The following is a 20,719-nucleotide window of genomic DNA, read 5'->3' as shown; positions in this document are numbered from 1 at the left end:
CAAATAACCAAATTAAATTATAATGTGCAGTTAATTATAATGCGTTTTTCTGTATTTTTTCCCCCGTTTATTATCATAAGTTTCTTCATAACAGCTCATTCTACATGACATGGGCTTAATGGCATTGCTCTATACACAGGTAGGTATGCTCTGAGAAATACTATGTTTAACATGTAAATCTACTATCTGTGTTTACTGTAAAAAGTTTGATTTTTCTGTAGAAAATAAAACTTGGTAAGTTTAGAAGTAAACAAACATTTTATGACATCTCAGTGTGTATTAAATTTGTTTTTAGTTGTCACATGCTGTTATAAAATCCAGACAAAACATGGCATCAGTCCACTCAGACAAGATGTAAACACAACATGCAGAACAGTTTTTCAACAGGGGGCAGCATAGTGCAATTACAGGTCAGTTAATTTAAACCAAAAGCCCCCCCTTACTTCCATTCTTCCCTCCCCTGAATGAAGGAGAGTGCCAAACAAAACCTACAGTAATGATGGTCACTAGCTGGAAGATGAAAGTCACTCATGATGTTCCACTAGCCAGATGTCGTTAGTATATTATGATTCCGCAGAGGCAACAATTGTTATAGAGAGGAGCACACAACCAAACTGTACAGATCTTGTCAATGAAATTAGGACTCTTTACCTGAATAATACACAATATACTTCTGAGTGAAGGTCTAATGAGAAATCTGCACAACTACTATGAAGCTACATGACAAAACAACATATTGTGGGATATGTGTAGGGTGAGTTAGTGTTGTTAAAGGCTCAGTTCACCGAAATTACCCCAGATACCTTCTCATTTACATCTAGTGCTAACTAGCCAGTTTGTTTGTGGCACTAACGGCACTGAACCATTACAAAATCAGAAGGTTTCTCTCTACAGAAACAGTGTCCTGTTTAATCTGTTAATCCACAGAACACACTTCATAGGGACTCTTTATTTGGTAGAAAGTTGTTTCCAAGAAAACTGTTTAGGAATATGTCTGTGGATTATCCAGAGTAAACATAGGTTGGACGTTGCTGATGAGGATTTTTTTGTGTCTTTTTTGAATTCTTTGAACAACAAGATGAATCTAATTCACCTCAGGCAGAAATCTTTGAAATTGATTTTGTTTCACATGTCTTTTCTCATCTTTTATTAAAGAGGCGTATTATGTTCATTTTCAGGTTCAAAATCTTATTTAGGGGTTGTACCAGAACAGGTTTACATGGTTTCATTTAAAAAACAACAACATATTTTTTGACATACTACACATTGCTGCAGCTCCTCTTTTCACCCTATGTATTGTACGCTCCGTTTTAGCTATGGAGTGATACATCTTGCCTCTACATGATCTTTGTTGGGAGTTGCACATGTGCAGCTCCTAGTTAAGGACTACTAGCCAATCAGAAGCAGAGAAGGGCGGGTTGTGAGAGGCCGGTAAACATGGCTTTGGTTCAGCTGTATGTTCCCCTTACCAGCTTAGCAATATGGACAGGGGCAAGAGTTTCAGCGTGGTGAGTTATTAATCTGTAACAAATGTATCTTTCATCCATAAAGTTATAACCGAGCTCTGTCTCTACATCACAGTAACAACTTTTTCAACAACATTGACTGCCTGGAGGGTAGCTAGTGTTTGGAAGGGAGAGGAGAGGTGTGTGCTGTAGCAGAGTGTTTTTCCACCGGTGTTTTTGAGGGCGAGCATTATGACACGTGTTTTCTTGTGATATCACAAGAGAGCGGAAGAAAAAGCTGTACTACAAACAAGCTGTTTTCAGGCAGTTCAGAGCAGAGTTTTCTGTGGGAGAGACCTTTGGGCTTTTTCACTTTTCACTATTACATGCACAAAGAAGATATATAACTCAATAAAGGAGAGGGGAAAAAATCATTATACCACCTCTTTAAGTTTAAGTGCAAAGCAAAAAAACAAGAAAAGAAAGAAGGAACCTGAGTACCCAAACAATTCCCTTTCCAATCATGTAGGATTGTGCATTGATAACATTGGTTTCACAGATAGCAAATATAACCACATCATTAACACAATGTCATTAAAAACTCTTACTATCACAATATATCACAACATAAGTAGTGGTTGGTGTAAAAAGCCATATCTGTTGGGGTTGCAAGAGTTTGTAAAATTTCTCAGATACAACAAAACATATTATAGGCTACTGTAGCTTACTTTGACAAAATGGACCACATTTACTTTAGCGATAACTTTACTTGAAAGCGCTAAAGCTGATGATACACGGAGCAACTTTTAGAGCAATCGTGCTGGGCAACGTTACCGTCAGTGGTAATGAGTAAAGATTACTACCGTAATCCCCTTCCCCCACCACCCGCCCCGCACTGCCGCTATCCGTTCAAAACATAGTCGGACTTGCCTCCAGCAAGATTGCCCAGCAACATTGCTCAAAAAGTTGCCCTGTGTATCATCAGCTTAAGTTGTGTCTTGAGGAATGAAATCAGTTCCTCATCTGAAACATCATCAACAACATAGAATAACCTCTCACAGTCATCCCAGTGACACAGACCTCCAATATGGCTGCTAGAGGGTGTTATTCAGCATCCAAAAGCTCATTTATGGAAATAATGTTAGTGCTTTTCTTGTCTATTTTGATTCTTGTAATATGCACATACTGTGTATGGAAAGCTTATTGCATGTAAAGGGATATGTATAATCTGCTGCTCTTGCATTATTTGTTTTCATTAAGGACCTGTCTATTAATTTTTACAAAAAACTGTATGTCTCTATAAGAAACCTACCAATTAGTGATACAGATTGTGATTCTTAAGTTAAAATCCAAAGGGAATATGAGGTAGTCGTCCTAACCAGTCTACTCATTGCGGGCCTCTGATGAAGTGGGCAGCTCAGGAATGTGGAAGCGGCCCTCTTGAAACAACGATAACACGAGTGACTGGTGTTCTAATTAAAACTTCCAGGGGGAGGCTGCAAGAACTCACTGACTTGGAAGCTTCACATCAATTTTTTTTAGGAATATAACAAGAATGCACTATCTTAGGAGAGTGATAAAAGCAGAACAAAAGCACTGTTCAGTGAGCTCCGATTTTTTAGAGGCCATTTCTCTCTGTACTGTGTGTTCAGCAAGTTACTTTGAAATAGTATTGACTGCTCATTGGATTTTCATTCCAGAGCCCCCATTCAGCTGGAGCAAAATATGAATTTTATGATGAAGCATTAATAATGTATGTAATCGCCAATTCTTTTTTTGCAAGCCAGGGCAGACTGTATGAGCAGATTCCTGTGTTGGTGCAGTGTAACTGAAATATTCATGGCCATATTATTTCTTAATTTTGTTGTGACTAAGAGGAATTAATACTCATCATAACTAAAGCTAATTCTGCGGCTGCCTCGAGGTTGCATGAGTATATTGGACAAGGAAGTGAGATTTGCAGTGGAATGATGCATAACATCAGCGGGGTGGCTGTGGCTGTAAATCGATTTATGAATCACACAGACTAAGTGATTGTTGTGTAAGTGTTTTTTTTTTGCTTGACAGGGGGAAAAACAGATCATTAGGAAAAGTGGTGACTGGCTGAGGAAGACACTTTGTTTTTAATGATCAAATCATATTTCCTGCATGGGCTCATTAGCAATATGAGCCTTACATCTACATTTTTTTCCTGTTTGTGCTTTAGATGTATTATGCAATGCAAATCAGCTCAGACGTGTCTTTTGCTGAAGTTAGGGGTATGATAATGTGTGATTTAAACCATCTCGCAGTGCTAATCTGCTTCATGCATTATGATTAGATTCATCAACACATTCTGTGCCTTGATCCAGGCCTTGTATTTTGGCAAACAGAACAAGATTTAGGGTGCAAAAGTCTGCTCAATTCATATTTGACACAATAAATGAATGATTGATGATATTGTGGAATGCATGAAAAAATCTGATTCTTTTTTTTTTCACTCTTATTGCATCTGCTCATACAGCTAGTCAGTTCCCCTGGAAATAAATAAAGTATGGAGCAGGATCACATGATGGTGTCTAAAAGTCCTCCAGACACCAGGAAGTTATCCCTGCTTGTGCAACAGACTAATACAAAAAGATATACAGTATAGAGATGAATTAAAAACATAAATAAATAATATCGATAGCTTCCTGGGTATAGGGTTAAATAGCTACTTTTGGTTTGTTACTTTTTGCAGTGTATGAACCTAGTAAAAGTTGAAATGTATAATTTGGGCATGTTTGGAATCATTATGGTGTTTGTAACCTCTAAGGCTACAACACATTTTTCTGTTAAATACCATAATGTTTTCAATGGCTGTCTGGTTATCATTTGTTGCTTATTTTTGCTTATTTTATGTTGCTTATATTCAGCAGTGGCCTTGAGAGGTGAATACATTGGGAAGGATTACACAAAGCTCACACACAGGGAAGCTTTCTGCATATTCTAACACTGCTGCTACAGGCAGCTGCCACGCATAAATCATTACAATGCCTTACTCAAAGATACCTTAGATGTGGATATTCCTTCCAACTCTATTTAAGATGATAATCCAAGCCTCGGCACCATCAAAGGCCTCGGTAATACCCTTTTCATATAACAACCCACTCCACCTCCATGTTAAGAGAGTGACATATTGATCACCAAAACAATACATAATGGGTTTGCAGGAATTGCTGAAAAATCCATTTTGCCATATCGATTGCTGTAATGAAGATAAATGCTGAATCACTCAGTATGAAAATAACTCATGTGCATTTTTCATACAATTTTGTTTTGTCGCACTAGAAACGCTGTTCTTTCTTTTTGAGCCTCAGACCCAAAGATTACCATGTGTTTTCATTCACAGCCATTAGAGGTCTGTTTGTGATTATGCAAATGAGAAAACATGCAGGAAATTTAATCAGAGCGTAAATTTGATTTCACGTGAAAGATTGCTAAAGGGTGCGGGCTTGATCTCATAATATTGAGCAACCAAATTATGTTCAATATTTGTTTTCACAGTGGGCCTCCACTCGGACTCACTACAGCTTTATAGGCTTAAGGTTTGCCTTGGTTTGGAGGTTTGAAGTTAACAGCACTGCATAAGGTTTGATTATCCTTTGTTCTCCCCAGAGATGCTGAATGGAAACTGCAGTTAATGGGAAGTATTTCCATATCAGCAGCAAAGCACAGCAGCTTGTGTTCATGCATTTTTATTATTGTTGTGTCCCCTGAACCAAATATCTAAGTGCTCAGTTTTCTTTTGTTCCCCAGCTGAACAGCAAGAAAATGGGCTCTTTGTAATTGCACATAAACTCAGAGGATGGCATTGTGCCGTTGTGTGTGCCAGTGTAGATAACTGGCGATGAAACTGAATGTTACTTTAGAAGCATGACATAATTGAAACTAATAAAGCATGTCAGTCAATAAGGTAGGTGGGTCTGTTTATCAAGCTCAGAGATGTAGAACAAACAAATGTCATTTGGCTTATGAAAGAGGCTTGGTCTAGTGGTCCTGTCTCTAGAAGTCTGACGGTAATGACAGGAAGGTTGTTGTATGTCATTCATGACAGTCTCAGGAAACAATCACTGCTAGTGTAGAGCTCTAAAGCCTTGACAATTTTGTATTTACATCCCCTTACAACTTGACCTTGTTGTATCAGTCTACGTGCACATAGACAGAAGCAAATTAGGCTACATGATTTGCTTCAGAACTGCAGGAGGAAAAATATTCTGAATCAGTACAAGTGAAGTACCTCCAGAGCAAATTTGTGCAAGTTTCCCCGGGAGATATGAAGTTAATTTCACAACTTTTTTGCAAATACCAGAAGCTGTGTGCCCTTCAGTGTGAACAGGTTTGTGGGGCATCTGGTCTCAGGTGTACCAAGCCTTAAGGAATAGTTCACCCCAAAATGTAGTCAGTTATGACACCCCCACCTCCTAAATTAAAATCACATTCATGAGCGTCCTCCTTTTGGTTCCATCCCAGTCTTCTTCCAAAAATGCTTAGCACTAGGTTTTTTTACCTTTTAGGGGCACTCCAATTTTACACATGTATTTTAATTTCATCCTTACAAGTGTCTTCTGTGGTTTTGAAGAAAGTGTTTGAATAAATTACCCCAATAATGTCAGGGCTGGAGGATTTTTAATACAAAACCTGCCTTAAAAACTTTGTATGTATAATTAGAAGTAGGCATTTGGAATGTGTGGGGTACCATACTTCTCAACTGCTTTTAATTCAATTTTGTAAAAGTGCTATACTAAACCACTGAAGCACCCTTTTAGTGCAAGTGTTTTAATCAGTGAATACTATTTTTTTCATGTTTAACCAGGTATGACCAGTTAAGATCTCTTTTACAAGGGTGACCTGGCCAAGACAGCAGTATAAAAAAGGTTACAGAAGACAACAATACCACAAGAAACATTTAAAATATCCATCTACGCATCAAATAATTTAAATAACTTAAAATAACTACACACAGTGACAAGTACCAACCGAGTCATTCATCGTTGTACTTATTAGCGCTTTAAAATCCGATATAAAGACTCATTCTCTTAATGTATTGTATTTTTGAAGGCCATTCCAAGTGGGTGAGGGGAGCAGAGCACAAAAAACTTTCTTTCTCAGTTCCGTCCGTACACCAGGAACATACAACAAGAACAATATGCACATGTTACTGTATCGATGGCTCCTTGTGCAGAATGTTTTAAAAGGCTGAATGATCAAGGCAGTGAGGGAAATTTAAGAGATATTCTAAACCTTTGCATGAAGCATTTTAGTGAAGTATTCCTTGAACTTGAAAGGCCCTATCTTGTTGCAGCTTTGAGTACCAAACTGCAGACCCTGCCAGAGTCTTTTGCATTCTTGCTTTATTTTACCAGAGAATATACTAAGGTCTCCGTATCAGATTCTGCTGCCAATTCAGAGTCAAACTGCTAAAAGTCACTGGTTAAAGTTTAATCCATTTTATTTCACTGGCTTGAGCAATTACTGACATGACAATTCCAGTCAACACAGCCAACACATGACAAGGCTTTGAGCTAAGATGTTATAATGGATAACAATGGATCTTAATACTATATATCTTAAATTAGGAATCACATCTCTATACATGCAGTCTTCTTCCACTTGCTTCCACTTCCTCCTTTGTAGACACTTGCCACAGTCATAAACCAGCCTGCCAAACTAGGAAAGAAAAATCTCTAGGTCACTAAGATAAAAAAAAAAAAGAACTCAAGTGCACCCACGGCATTTCATTCTAAAATCCAATTTTTAAATGCCAAGTTTAAGAGCTACTGAACCCTGCAATAACTGAGGCTATTAAGCTAATATGCAATGACTCACCCATGGCTCTCCCCAGAATTTACGCACAATCCAGTATTCAGTACCACTTTCTAGTACCCAGCCCACTACTGACACAATGTGGTTTATGTCAGGAGTCTCAACATACAGATCTCTGGTGTAAGCATCGCTGTGGCCATGATTCCACATCTGAGGGAAAAGGGATTGAAGTGACATGAATTGAACAGTGAAAACTTTGCCGTGTATGGCCGTTGATGGTAGAAGATTTAAAGTTATTAACCATCCTCAAACTTGATACTGTAGGGAATTTTTTAAAAACAGAATGTTTCAAATGTAGCATTCATACGACTCCCTGCAGAATTACAAAAGAATTTGAAAACCTGATTGGCCCTCCAGCGTAGTTTTCTGCTATCATACTATCCTGACCACTAATGGCTCCAAAGTTACCTACATTCCATAAAGTGAAGTCCTGCAGAGTGTTGTGCCTCCTGAAAGTTGTGCAAGTCCCACATGCATTGAATGGTCTATATTCTGAGAGAAAAAAAAGCAAAAAAAAGACTTTTAAATGAAAACGTAATGAAACAGTGCACATTATTGCTGAGTTCTTACTCTGGTCAATTGCATGGTAGTTGTTGCAGGTCTTGTCAGGGATGCCAAGGGCATACTCGACCATGTGGTGGGCAGACAGATAAGCAGATGGCCACACTCCTTTCTGCGTGATGCTGATAGGATCTACACAGCACAGAGTGAATAAAAGAAAGTCTGGATGATCTGGACAATCCAGCAACCTCATGTGAGCAGTTCATCTAGAACTACTTTGTACACAAATAGTACCTATGAAAAGTGTTCTGTGGATTTTCCAGAGTAACAGGAATGCCATTTCTGTTACGTTTGGCTGTAAATTTTTTAAATACAATTTTGCAGTGCCATTAAAACTAAAACATTTGATGTGCCAATAATGGCCATATGATGTTTCTAATTTGACTTTAACACAAGCTGTGGAGGAACAGAGGAAGAATCAAACCTGCCATTGCGCTGGTGTTGCAAAACCCATTTTAGCCACCTAAAGGTCCAAAATTAATAAAAATGAAAATCAGTTTAAGTGTATGCTAGATTTAGAATATTTTCAGCGCTTTACCTTGCAGTCAGCCAGTCATTTCTTTTGGAACTACTTTGTCAACTGTAGAACTTCTGGATTCCTATGCATAAATGCAAGCCTGTGCTAAAAAATTGTCCTGCAATCTTTACTGATTGTGTGGCAAGTTGTTTAGTTTATCTGAGGTATTTAGGGCTATCTTACCTGATTGTTGTGTACACCGCTGCTCTTCAGCAAGTGTCTATCTGGCATTATTTGGACCGTGGTTGTACATAATCCCCTCCAGAGAATTGATCACTGCAAAGCCGGAGTTGTCTCATTGCTGCACGTCGAGTGTTTATATCTTCAGATTTCTTCTGCCTGTAGGTATTCAATTGGTTTGTTTTTGAATATACTGTTATGTTGAATAAAACTTTTTGGTCATGATTATATTTTGCACATTTCTGTATTTATGCACTGCATGTCTTCAGTTGTATTTTTAATGAACACATTTTGGCCACTGATATCTGTAAAGAAAAGCAACCGGTTCCAGATTGATATTTTAGAATAACTGTAACTGAAGATTGAGCTTCACTTTAAATCTTAGAAATGTGAGATGGAGAACATAAACAATCCATAAATGTAGTTTTTTGTTGAGAATTTAAGTCTATTAATTTAAAAAAAACATATTTTCAAAAGCTGTTTTTAAAGTTATATTGATGCATTGATCCTTGACAGAAGCTCATAATTATGTCACCTCATTCCCACATGTCACTTTGTCTTTTTGTTTATGCTCATACAGTGTCTGTGATAACAAAGACTTTATCCGGCTCCACTGTGAGACCGCAAACAGAGCATGATACTAATTGACTGCCTGCCATCCTCTCCCATCTGCAGGAATAGAAAGTCATATTTAATGCGTTGATTAAAATCTAATCCCTCCATGTGAGTCGGAGATGAAAGTAATTTTCGTCTAATGGAGACTATTAATATTTAGATATAGAAGGGAAACCATATCCCAGATTTGCAATCAGCTGGAGGATGTTAAATTATATTTAAGGCTGCCAGTGAGCTGGAAACCAAAGTATTTAATGCAAATAAGTTTTCTTTTCCAACTGAGATTTTTTTTTTTTTTACTTCTTGCATTCATTGTATGTTTTTCATATTTCTCTTTATTTCATGATAAATGAGATGGTCTCATTACAACTTTGAGAGAAGACAGAGAGACCAAAATAACCATTTATTAGCTGATACTAAAAAAGTACCACCTGATTACACTACTGGAAACCCTGAAACCAGAAGAGTGGGGGCTGTTAGAGCAGCAGATTAATACTCATAGATTTGGAATGAGATGTTAAACAATCACACATTGATGAACAGTGGTTTAAAAATTACGAGTTTAGATGTCGTTTATAAAATATTGAGAGCACTAGGTCCTTTGACATGATCACCCAACTATCATGTATTTATTAGCTGTTTCCTAGGGCTATCTTAACTTGTCACTGGTGCTTTTGGAATCAAACTGAGCATTTGAAACCGCTGTCTTCATTTGGAGAAACTCTTCATAAGGATTTAATGATACAAAGGCCACATACTTCTGGCCATGTAATGTATCTTTCCTTTGATCACAAAACTGTTGGATGAGAGTCATAACTTTATGACTTCGGTTCATTTTCAGGTTTTTTTCAGTTGAGGGATTGCATCCTTCTTAATAAAATTAAAAAGATTCTGTGAATATGTGTGGCCAGAAAATTAAAACATGTCTGCTTATCTAATCTTACTTTGATATTGGATCCACAAGGTTTTTACTTGACAACATAATCTGTGGAACTGTAAAATTCATGTAAATATTGCTGAGAAGTTATCTGAAAATATGTTTCAAAGTAGATGGAAAAATCTGTAATTGAGATACATGGCTGAGTTTCTTTTTCAGTGCACTTTAAAGCAAATTTCAGGGTGTAAATAAGCTTTGAAACCCTCCACATGTTGCCGATGGTGTTTTTATTTTGCTATTTCTTGTGATTGGCTTGCTTGGCTTGAATCAGGAAGTATGCGTACACATCAATATAAACATGTCAGATCCCAGTTATTCAATGCCTCATTCACTGCATGATAGCTTGTTATGGGGGTATCAGTGTGATATCTCCATGATTAGCATTGTTAGCTGCCTTCGCAAGCATGTCCCTTTCCTCATTAATATCAGCAACATCATTAGGGCACAAGTCAGGTGATTTGTGTGTGATAGCGTGTTGTGTGTGTTGCATGTGGGCCAATGAATGCAAGTACGCTTGTGTGTGCATGTGGAGTGGATAATAACTGTGTTCAGTGATCCATGTGAAACTTTGAGATCAGTTGAGTTTCTCTGGCATTTCTTCAGGATGATACCTCGCCTCCACATATTCTCCTCTCACCTGTCAACTGTCATGAAGCGTCACGAAGGAGTGAATGTCAGATAACTGGACAGTTCACTAGAAGGAGCAGCCAAAACAAGGTTCATACAGTTAGCTCAAATCATTTTTCATATCATGAAGTGATAGAGAAGAGAAAAGTGTGAAAAGAAACACGTTTCAAGACAAAATTAAATTAAACATGCCCATTTACCCATGTTATAGCAGTGATTTTCCATATACTTATTTAACAATTGTTCCCAAAATACTTGTTTTCAGTGCTTATCTCATGGTATACATTTAGGCATAAATATTCAACCATTAATCCCACTATATTTCAAATAATGCATCTCTTTAGTCACTTACATTGTATAAGGCATACCAGCCAAGTCATGACACCACTATATGCCAATGCAAGAGGTAGTGAAGTGAAACACTCTAGTATGGCTGGGGAGGTTGGGGTGGTGGATGGGCATGTAACACAAGGCAGTTCATTTTTCACTGGTCACTCTTAAAAATGTTTTCCTTTTTCTATGACACTGTGGCTGCATCCCAGTGGCTATAAACTATCGGCATGATTTTGGGGTATTTTTACCCCATTTATGTGTCATGTCAATGTTTTAACTGGAAATACTCTATTATGATATACTACATCATAAGACACGACATAATGCCTTGTCATTGATTGAATTGATACAACAAATATTTGATGTCACATGATGCACCAACAACAAACATGGAGGAAAGCTCGTTAGATATAAATGTGCCATAAAAAAATAAATAGAATCCATGCTTCTTTACTGGCAGATACAAGACAACTCTTCTTTTGCATGACTAAGGGGGAGTCATAAAACAGAATAAGCAGCATTAAGCTCCATGTCATGTAAATTTCCACAGACTATTATGTACTACTATACTGTTTATTTCACAGGTTGGGGTATTTTAAAGCTGCAAACTTTCATTAGAAATCTGTTTCATTAGTTGAAAATAAACAGCAGCACTTTTTAACAAAGGGTCATCTGGCAGGGCTGAACAAAGCCAAAGTGATTTAATGCAAAAATGAGGAGTACACTGCAAAATGTGTGCAACTTTGCTACCAATTTCATCATCGTATTATTCAAGTCACAGTGAATTTTAACCTACTTCAAGGTGACATTGTTTAAAAAAAAAAAAAAGACATACAGTGTAATTTAATTGAAAATATCCTTCAACTGTCTGATTAATTTAGAAACAAAGGAACTGATTTCATTATGTTGCACAATGTTTCACACTTGTTCACTCACTTTTATCTTGTGGTATTTGCATTTTATTTGTTTTTACTGTAAAGCATTGTGTAACTTCGTTTTGAAGTTATTGATATTATTATTTGTTCTACAAAAGTAATATTTTAAGACCCTGCACTACATTAAATTGTTTGTTTGTAGGATAGACGTCTTGTCGTCTCAAAAGGCAGCCACATTTTCCAGTTGAGAAGATTTCAAAGGCTTTGTATCAAGCTCCTGCCTCTCCAGTAGAACCACCTGTCCACCCAGACCAAATCCCTCAGCCTCAAAGTTCACCGTCGGGGGTTTCGTCACCCAGCAAGCCATTTCACATTCGATTGGCTCAACTGTTTCTAACAAAGCAGCAGCGATGACAGACTTGTTAAGCACATTTCAGTCATTGCAGTCATAAATGGATTTTAATAGAGTGAGCATTAGAATATGGTCAAAAGACTTAAACCTGAGGAATGGGGGCTCAGAGGAATCCCAGTGATCTTTACCAGTCATGTCATAAAGCCGATAATGTTAACGGCCCCTGTGGTTCATGAGAAGTGAGGGGGATAAGAAACAGATAGGGAGACTGAAGGTATCAATTTCAGGATTCATTAAATATTTCTTGACAGTGTACTAGCAACCTGTGAATCTTTTTTTTATAACTCTTTATTGAACATGTTAAAAGACAACAACAAAAAAACTAATGTTCAAAGGGGGTAGGAAGAAGTTGGAATAACTTTTCTTGTCCTACCCCCACTTCAATTATATATTTTAGCTACTTAAATTGTTTGTATCACTTAAGAGTCCATAATCTGTTGGGTTGACTATAAAAAAGATAACAAATAGATATTCCAACTAAATAAAAATCAACAAAAAAGAAAATCACTGTTCCAGCTCAAGGACTCTTTTTTAAATAGAAATTTCAATTGCAATAATGTTTTACATAACTTTAAACCATTATTACTACCCTGTAGCATTAGCTACTGTAGTTGTATCCTTGCAATATATCTTTATTCTATCAAAAGTCTATCTTTTTCAAACTTAAAGCTTTATTTGGTTTTCAAGTTCTTGGTTTTTGAGCAGGATATCTCAAAAACAACATTACAAATTTAAAAGAAATTTGATGGCCATGATGGTGATTAGTATGTGATGCAGACAGCTTTTGTTCAAGGCAGATCTGTAGGCTACAAATAGGCATTTTCTGCCATATATTTTTTATTAAAAAAAAAAGGCTTTTTCATCACTTCTCCAACAAATTAAATAAATAATTCTTTACTAAAGACTCCACAAGATATTAGGAACATTTTTACTTTATTTATTTATTTTGATGAGCTGCACATTTTTCCTTCAATTATTCTTATAGTGGTTACTTAATCACTTGAATTTGGCTAAATTCATCCTTGTACAAAGCCCATTATACCTGGATTTCAGTTTTTCAGGATTGTCTCACATAGATAGAACTTCCTAAACTTCCTACAACATTTTCGGTTGTCTAAATAAACCATTTAACCCATTATTTATGCCTTGGTGGAGGTCTATCTGAGTACTATATGTACCTAAATAATGCAAACCAGTGTCTTAGAAAAAAAACATAGAATGGAAGTGAAATTATACTTTCTCTTGAAGCAATAAGTCTTGCTGTAGTGCTTCTGCCCTGCACTTCTCAGAGAGAACGAATCAATCAAACAGTCAGAGCAGCTCTGTGACGTCTTCTTGTAGATTTTCTGTTAATAATGTTAGAGATTCTGTCAGTGGTGCTCTTTTCTGTTTGTATCTGCCTCATTGTTGTTCTGTTTATTAGTCTCTCAGCATCACCTCAGGGCTTGCTGTGTTTATTGATTGGTTGATTGGTTTGTTTACATTTAAAAGCTTTTTTCCCATGCACGCTGCTCAGGGAAATCACAGTATGCACTGTTTATCTAAACAGAACCCTGCAAAAGGGAAATACAATGTGCACTCATACACCAGGTAGAGATGTCAAAATCAATGTAGTTTCCTTCTCTCCAATCACTCACCCCCTATCCCCATTTTTTTACACTCTAGCACCTAAATTAAGTGCTAGCATATTATTTACTGCAAGATAAAATGCATCACAAAAGGCACCACTTCCTGTTTACCAGAGGACTTTCCAGGGGAAAGCCAATCTATAGGCTTTTATAAACTAGACACAGAATGAATCACCATCGTGTTGTAATCATTGACACTGAACAGGAACGCTGTTTTTTTTTACACTCCAGCTACATTATCTTTCCTTGAGTATCATCTGTCAGCTGTTACTTAAGCTGGTAGGCTAGGCCATCCTCTGGAACACTTATTGTTTATTTGGCTGTGCAGTCTGCAGAACTGAGCCCTGTTGGGAACAAAAGGTCACCTGACAAACATGAAGCCTGTGTTTTGTGAATTCCAGCTCTACCATGTCCACCTCTCTGTGGTTTTATCCCCCAGCACTCTCTTTTAGGCCATTGGAGACTGAAAAACATCCCTGGAGCACAAACTGTGGATGTTATGAGTTTGCTTAGCTCTCCTGTCTATAGGCTTAACTTTCCCTGAATTTCCTCTCTTTGTCGTTTGGCTGGTCTTTCACTTGTTGTGCCACTAGTTCCCCCCTTCTGTGATGTAATTTTTGTTAAAGACAAGAAAGAATCTGAAAATGGTGGGGTATGCCTGAACGGTTGTTTCTCTCTAATCCCTTGACTGATCTGCCCACTTCTTTGGAGTCAATGTATAGTTGTGCATGCACAGATTCTGCTCTGTAAGGTCACTTTTGTTTGGCTGGCTGGATCACCACCACAGAGGACTAATCCTGCAGAATTAGTCCATTCAGTGACCACCTCTTGACCAGGAGGCATTGGCCATTAAAATGGTTACAAAAGGAATGCCTGAGTCCTTTACAAAGGATTTTTTCTCCATAAGGTAAAGGTAACCCACAGAGTGAGTTACAGTTCCTTCAACTGAATTTGAAGCCCCATGTGGCAGATTTCATTCTGCCCATTGATTGTGCTTATTAAACATTTAGAGAGCCTAATTGGAGCATGTACAAGCTGTACTGTGATAATGAGTTTTTCCCAAAATGGTGTAGCTGAACAAGCTTTGATAATATTTTGTAAATCAGAATTATCAATGGCTAACAGCAGTCTTACTTTGTGATTCAACAGTGAAACTATAAAAGGTGTCTGACAGTTTTAAACCAAAAATTTAACACATAAGGGTCATGTCTGCACTCAACACAAGCAAATACAAAACTCAAGGTCCTCTGGCACCAGGGCATATCCTCCTTTTCTTTTCCATGATACATGCTATCAAGATGCCACCTTAGATTACTCCTCTTTTTCAAATTGAGACCCAATTCAAGCAAGAGCTATCTCCCTCTGTGAAGTGGTCTTGACAGAAGCAATTTCCTAGTTCTAATCGAAAGATTTCTTCATTGGTACAATCTACTAAATACCAAACCAGGCACACAGCAGCACCAGATGTGTCCCACCGTACCCAGAAACAAGTTTATTTGTGTTTGGGGACTTGCAAAGAAGCATGGAGAATATGTGGCGAATTTAAATTTTAAGTTAATGAATGTGTGAATGCATTCATCTTCAAAATGACATTGTTCCTTCATGCTGGATTACCTTTACTGCACAATTACAATCACAAGAAATTGACTTGTACAAAATGAATGCAAGAAACTTGGTGATTTTGAACAAAGTTAATGCTAGACTGATAAAACCAATAGTTCATCCCACCTCCACACTATATACCAATGTGATAAAATATTTTCTTAACATATAATTTAGATGGTACAATATGTTAATGTTCTGTACTATTTAGTACTAAATTGAGGCAAGATGTATCAATCAAACTTACTGCATAACATGATGGAGAAATTTACAATTTCAGTTCTTCACAAATAGTCGAAGTAGCTGCAGACATTTTACATGTTTTTGTCCCCAATTTATATCCAGCTGGTGGACATTTGTGGAATGTCTTTATCGATTTCTCTCATTTTCTGTCATCTCTATGCTTTCAGCTTTTGAATAAAGCCCCCCCAAAAAAGCCACCACAGTAGAAGACATTAAAGACTGAATGTGTGTTGTCTGATCAGTTTACCCGTTTGGCCAACCCGTTGTTTGGCAGGATGGAAATATGTTTTTGTATTTGCTACCCCTATGGGTAAGGTTTAATTCGGTTTACATACAAAAACTGCTTTGTTAAGATTAGATTTTTAAATTATTATTGTTAAAATAACTTACTAGCTAAAGTTATAGAATCTTCACCATATGGTTAAACAAAAAACAATACTGAATTTTGAAAGTCTCGTGCTTTTCTTCTCTATGCTGACTTTGAACCTCAAAAACAATGTCATGCTACTTCCACCTTTGCTCCAGATAGACAAAAGTCATAATTTACACAAACCACAGAGGTCCTTGTCAGTTAAGCATAAACATATGGCGTATAGTGCTCATTAACACCATACTCACAAATCAAGCACATGCGGTGTGCATGAAGGCATTTTTATATATCCTTCATTTAGTCTTTTTTCCAGTATATATATGTTCTACATACTGAAAACATGGTTAATACGTTTATTATTACATAATATATAATACAGTAGGCAATAGGGTTTCAAAAGTTAGCAGCTCCTCAAGTCCATACAACTCCTTACATCCAACCAGACCCAAGGGTATTAGTTTGACTGAGTAGTTTGACTTTTTTCTGTGAATATAAAAACACTCTCTAGAAATTGGTGACATTTTAGTTTATTTTCAAATTGCAGAGATCTATTTCTAATCCTTTTCCCTCAGTGAATGTCATACTATGCAGTCCATAGTGCATTTGGAAGCATCCTCCGCATAATAAAGCATTCGACTATCTGCATCCCTACTTTACATTGTGGTAACGGTGTGTTGCAGTGTTTGGCCCATCTGTTGTTTCTGCTTGGAATGAAAGGCAGGTGGTCAGCTGCTAATGTGCCCCAGCTTTGGACCACCATTTATCTCGGCCCACTCATTTTCCACGCGGTGATCAAAAGCAACTTGGCTGCTAAATATACAAGCTCATACATATGCATGACACGGCAAAACAGTCTCCACTGACACCCATTAGTTGTACAGTCACACTGAGGAGGCCTATTTGGTGAATTTGCATGCGGACATTAGCAGATTAATCACGAGTGACAGTCGAGGGAAAGCTGCGGTCAGAAACCACATAGGAGCCAAGATGGACTCTGACCTACATGTACCTAGTAGATGGCTGGCCTGGTTACTTTATGAGATTCAAATTATTAAAATGACCCAGTTTCCTCCTGGCTGTGTGACGTGAATGAAAAAAAAAAAAATACAAATTACATTTTAAGATTGTTAAGTGTGAAAAAGACAAAGACCACTTTGTGTCCCTGTGATTTGAGGTCGTCTCCCTCCGCAGGCAATGTTTTACAGACATGAATATTTTATGTGTCACAAGAGGGTATTTTCCACAATGCTTAATTCTTACTGAAAACCTCACTGTAGTCAATAAGAACTGTAAAAAACAAATATCCTTGAACTTGACTGTATACTTCAGAGCAGGAACTAAAAGCCCAAAGGCTGCATTGGCCATGCTGTCTGTGTTATTTTAAGTGCAATTCACTTTTGAGCCAGTATCACCAGGCAAAGCTGTGGCTTGATTTTTCATTCATTAAACATTAGGAAAATATGAATTGTAGCTTGGGTTCCTTTAGACTAATATTGGAGGAAGAAATAATCTCACTGGTTGAGTTAGAATGGAGCCAATGAACCACCTTTGAGTTTTGATTTGAGTGAAATTTCAGTGCACAGACACGTTTGACTGGCAGAAATCGAACTGTTTTTAACAATAAACATCATAATTATACAGGTTACCTGACTAACCTATATGTGTCTAAGCCATGGTTGTATTTACTCTGTTAACAGAAAGAGCTGTAGGATTCATAACATGAGCTTTCTTTTCTTGTATCTCTTCTCGATGAAGTGAGCATCAGGATAATGTTCTTTGGTCGTCAAGCTAATGTTATGTGTTCCATTCAAGATTATTTCTGCTTGCATGGAATGTCTCTATGACTGATATTTCATTTCTCTGCTAATAGCTTCAAGAAATAATATCTTCACCTGGTTCCACTCACATTACATAAAATTTCTATATGCCACAGGTGGGAAACGGAAACTATTGATTTGTAATGGGGATTTTTTTATTTTTACCAGAGGCTTGGACATTATTGTTGAGCATGTAAGCGTGCACACATGTACAAACACTCACTGTAGCTACATACAGTGAGCAGTACACGCTACATCATTCATATCTGTGGCTGTCATGGAAAATCATTTATCAGTGCCTATTTACAGTACAGATGGACTCTGGCTCCGAGTCCAATTTACCTGTTGCTGTGAGAGTCCCCAAGTGAGCGAGGCTAAAATTAGAAACAGCATATCACCCAGCACCATGGGTATCAATCACATAGCTGTCACAGAGAGGGAGAGAGGCAAAGGGAGAGAGTGAAGGAGACTGAGCGATGAGGGCTGTGCAGCTCCTCTTATGTCTAGCCCTGAGGCCAAATACTGGATACTGGTACTGCTCTGTATCAGGTTGTACATCCAGAACTGCTAGTGTATAAGGCAGGTCTGTATCATAATTTGTACTTTGCACTGTATGAACATATCTAACTATTATCATCATCATGGATTTGTGGCATGACAGGGGTCAAATGTTAATAAATGAATACTGGCACAAACTATAAAGATGGCTCCAGTGCCTTCATAAACATCTGCCTGGTGAGCAGCTATTCATATTGGGCAAACACTAATTTAATCCCCACAGCACCACACTCTGTGTGGCACAGCGCTCCGCATTCAACTGCACAGTTCATGTAACTATAGTAATATAGAGAAATGATACTGAGGAAGATGTGGCAACACAATGTAGCTGTAAAACACTGCCAGGCCCATAAGTTCCTTCATGTGCAGGATAGAACAGAAGCACAAGATGAAAACCAAAGCACACCGACTTCTGGGCTAAAAAGTCAAAGATGTGTTGGCTCAGTCAAACAAAAGGTCTTTATTTCCCCTGTGGTATTCGAACCACACAAGCATAAACACAGGAATATGTATACTAGACAAGAAAAAACACGTGAAAAAGATATCTAAAACGAAGTTGTTTTGGCTTGAATTTCCCCTAGAAAAGAAGAATTTTATTTCAACTTGCCTGGAGTTAGTGATAAGGAAAAAGCACCGACAATGTATGAAATGCAGGTGTGTTTCTTTAACTCAAGTAATCCTGGGTTTTATTGATTCTGCACTCCCCCTCAAAGGACCATGGCCACTTGAAATTCTTTACTGCAAAAACTCTGCAGCTTTTGAAGCCTCTTTAGCAAGGAGAAGGAGGAGTCGGGCCTCCATTTAGCCTGATTTCCTGTCTTTAAAAAGGATGAATGACCAGCTTTAGGCCATTGAGAGTGCCCTCACCTATAGCACTCCGTTTGATCTCAGCATCATGGCCGCAAACAGGTTGAAAGAGAGAGGGCCCTTAATGTCAAGGCCATTCTTAATGAGTCTCTGTGGACAGGACCAACCACAGCCCCCTAAGAAAATGTAATCCCCTGCTTTAGCACAATGACTTCCTGTATGTCCCCATGTCTGTCTTTCTCATCAGTCAGCATTATGGTCTTTTGGTAGAGGAAATATTGAATTTTTCCAATTACATGTTACATGTTCAAAACCTTTATATTTGCCTTATTATTGGATTTTATAATATCCTAAGGTTCTGGAGTCTTTAATTTGTTATAATCGGGTTTATATTTATTGAAAATAGCTAATCTTAATAACCTTATTGTTTAGTTGTTATTGTTTTGGCTGGTGTGAATTCATCTTCTGGTGCTAATGCTGCTTGCCACCGGAGCTTCAGTGGGCATTAAAGAGCTATCAAAGCTTTATCAGTTTATAGTCAGCCGCTGCAGTTTGATTGACAAAATGCACAGCGATAAGCAGAGGATGAATTGAAATGACTTTGGACCGACTCCATTTATGCACTGCATGGAAAATCACAGAAAATTTCAGCAATTTAACTAATCACGTCTCCAGCGTTTTCATTTGCATATGTTAATAAAGCAATTCCGAAACGGGGAGGAGGAGAGAAAGACGGGGAATTAATTTGAATTCTCAAGGCTTGTGCACAGCAGCAAACTGCAGCACTAAGTGTTAAGAAGCAGCGTTGTTAATGACAGGCACACATGCGACTTCGGCTTTGCTGTTTAGCAGCGGCTCTGCTTTGTGTGATTCTCCTGAAATCTTCCACTGTGCTAGGTAGCCCCTTTGTGTCACTGTATTCCCTCGGCTCCGTTCCACCCCTTTGTTTGCTTTGGTGCAGTTTCCGTGGCGACTGAGCCCAGGGCCCCCAATCAGAGGCCCATACCACTGACAGGCAAGGAGGGAGAGGGAGGGTGAGGTGGGTGTTGGTACTGAGGGAGGGTGGTGGGGGTGGAGGCAGGGAGAGGCAGAGCACACTCACACTGACACACACTTAATATACATGCATGAACATGAGCACACACACACACATGTATGAATACATGCACTCACCCACATATTCACCATCCCATTTGTGCCCACATGCACACACACACACCTACAGGCCATCAATTATCAATGGTAATTGCTCGCTCTCAACTCAACCACCATAAATCTAGCAGTAGTGGATGCGTCAATGACAAAATGCCCTTGTGATAACACAGTGAGGTGTTTTTGTACCCTAACA

At 38.0% G+C, this 20,719-nt stretch overlaps 1 pseudogene; it reads right to left on the bottom strand.

Moving 5' to 3' along the window:
- Nucleotides 1–2,828: 2,828 nt before the first annotated feature.
- The window catches only part of LOC123957313, a 95,360-nt pseudogene continuing 77,469 nt past the window's right edge, over nucleotides 2,829–20,719 (bottom strand).

Source organism: Micropterus dolomieu, linkage group LG19 (assembly GCF_021292245.1).
Source record: "Micropterus dolomieu isolate WLL.071019.BEF.003 ecotype Adirondacks linkage group LG19, ASM2129224v1, whole genome shotgun sequence".
NCBI lineage: Eukaryota > Metazoa > Chordata > Actinopteri > Centrarchiformes > Centrarchidae > Micropterus > Micropterus dolomieu.
This window is presented reverse-complemented; position numbering and strand designations above follow the sequence as displayed.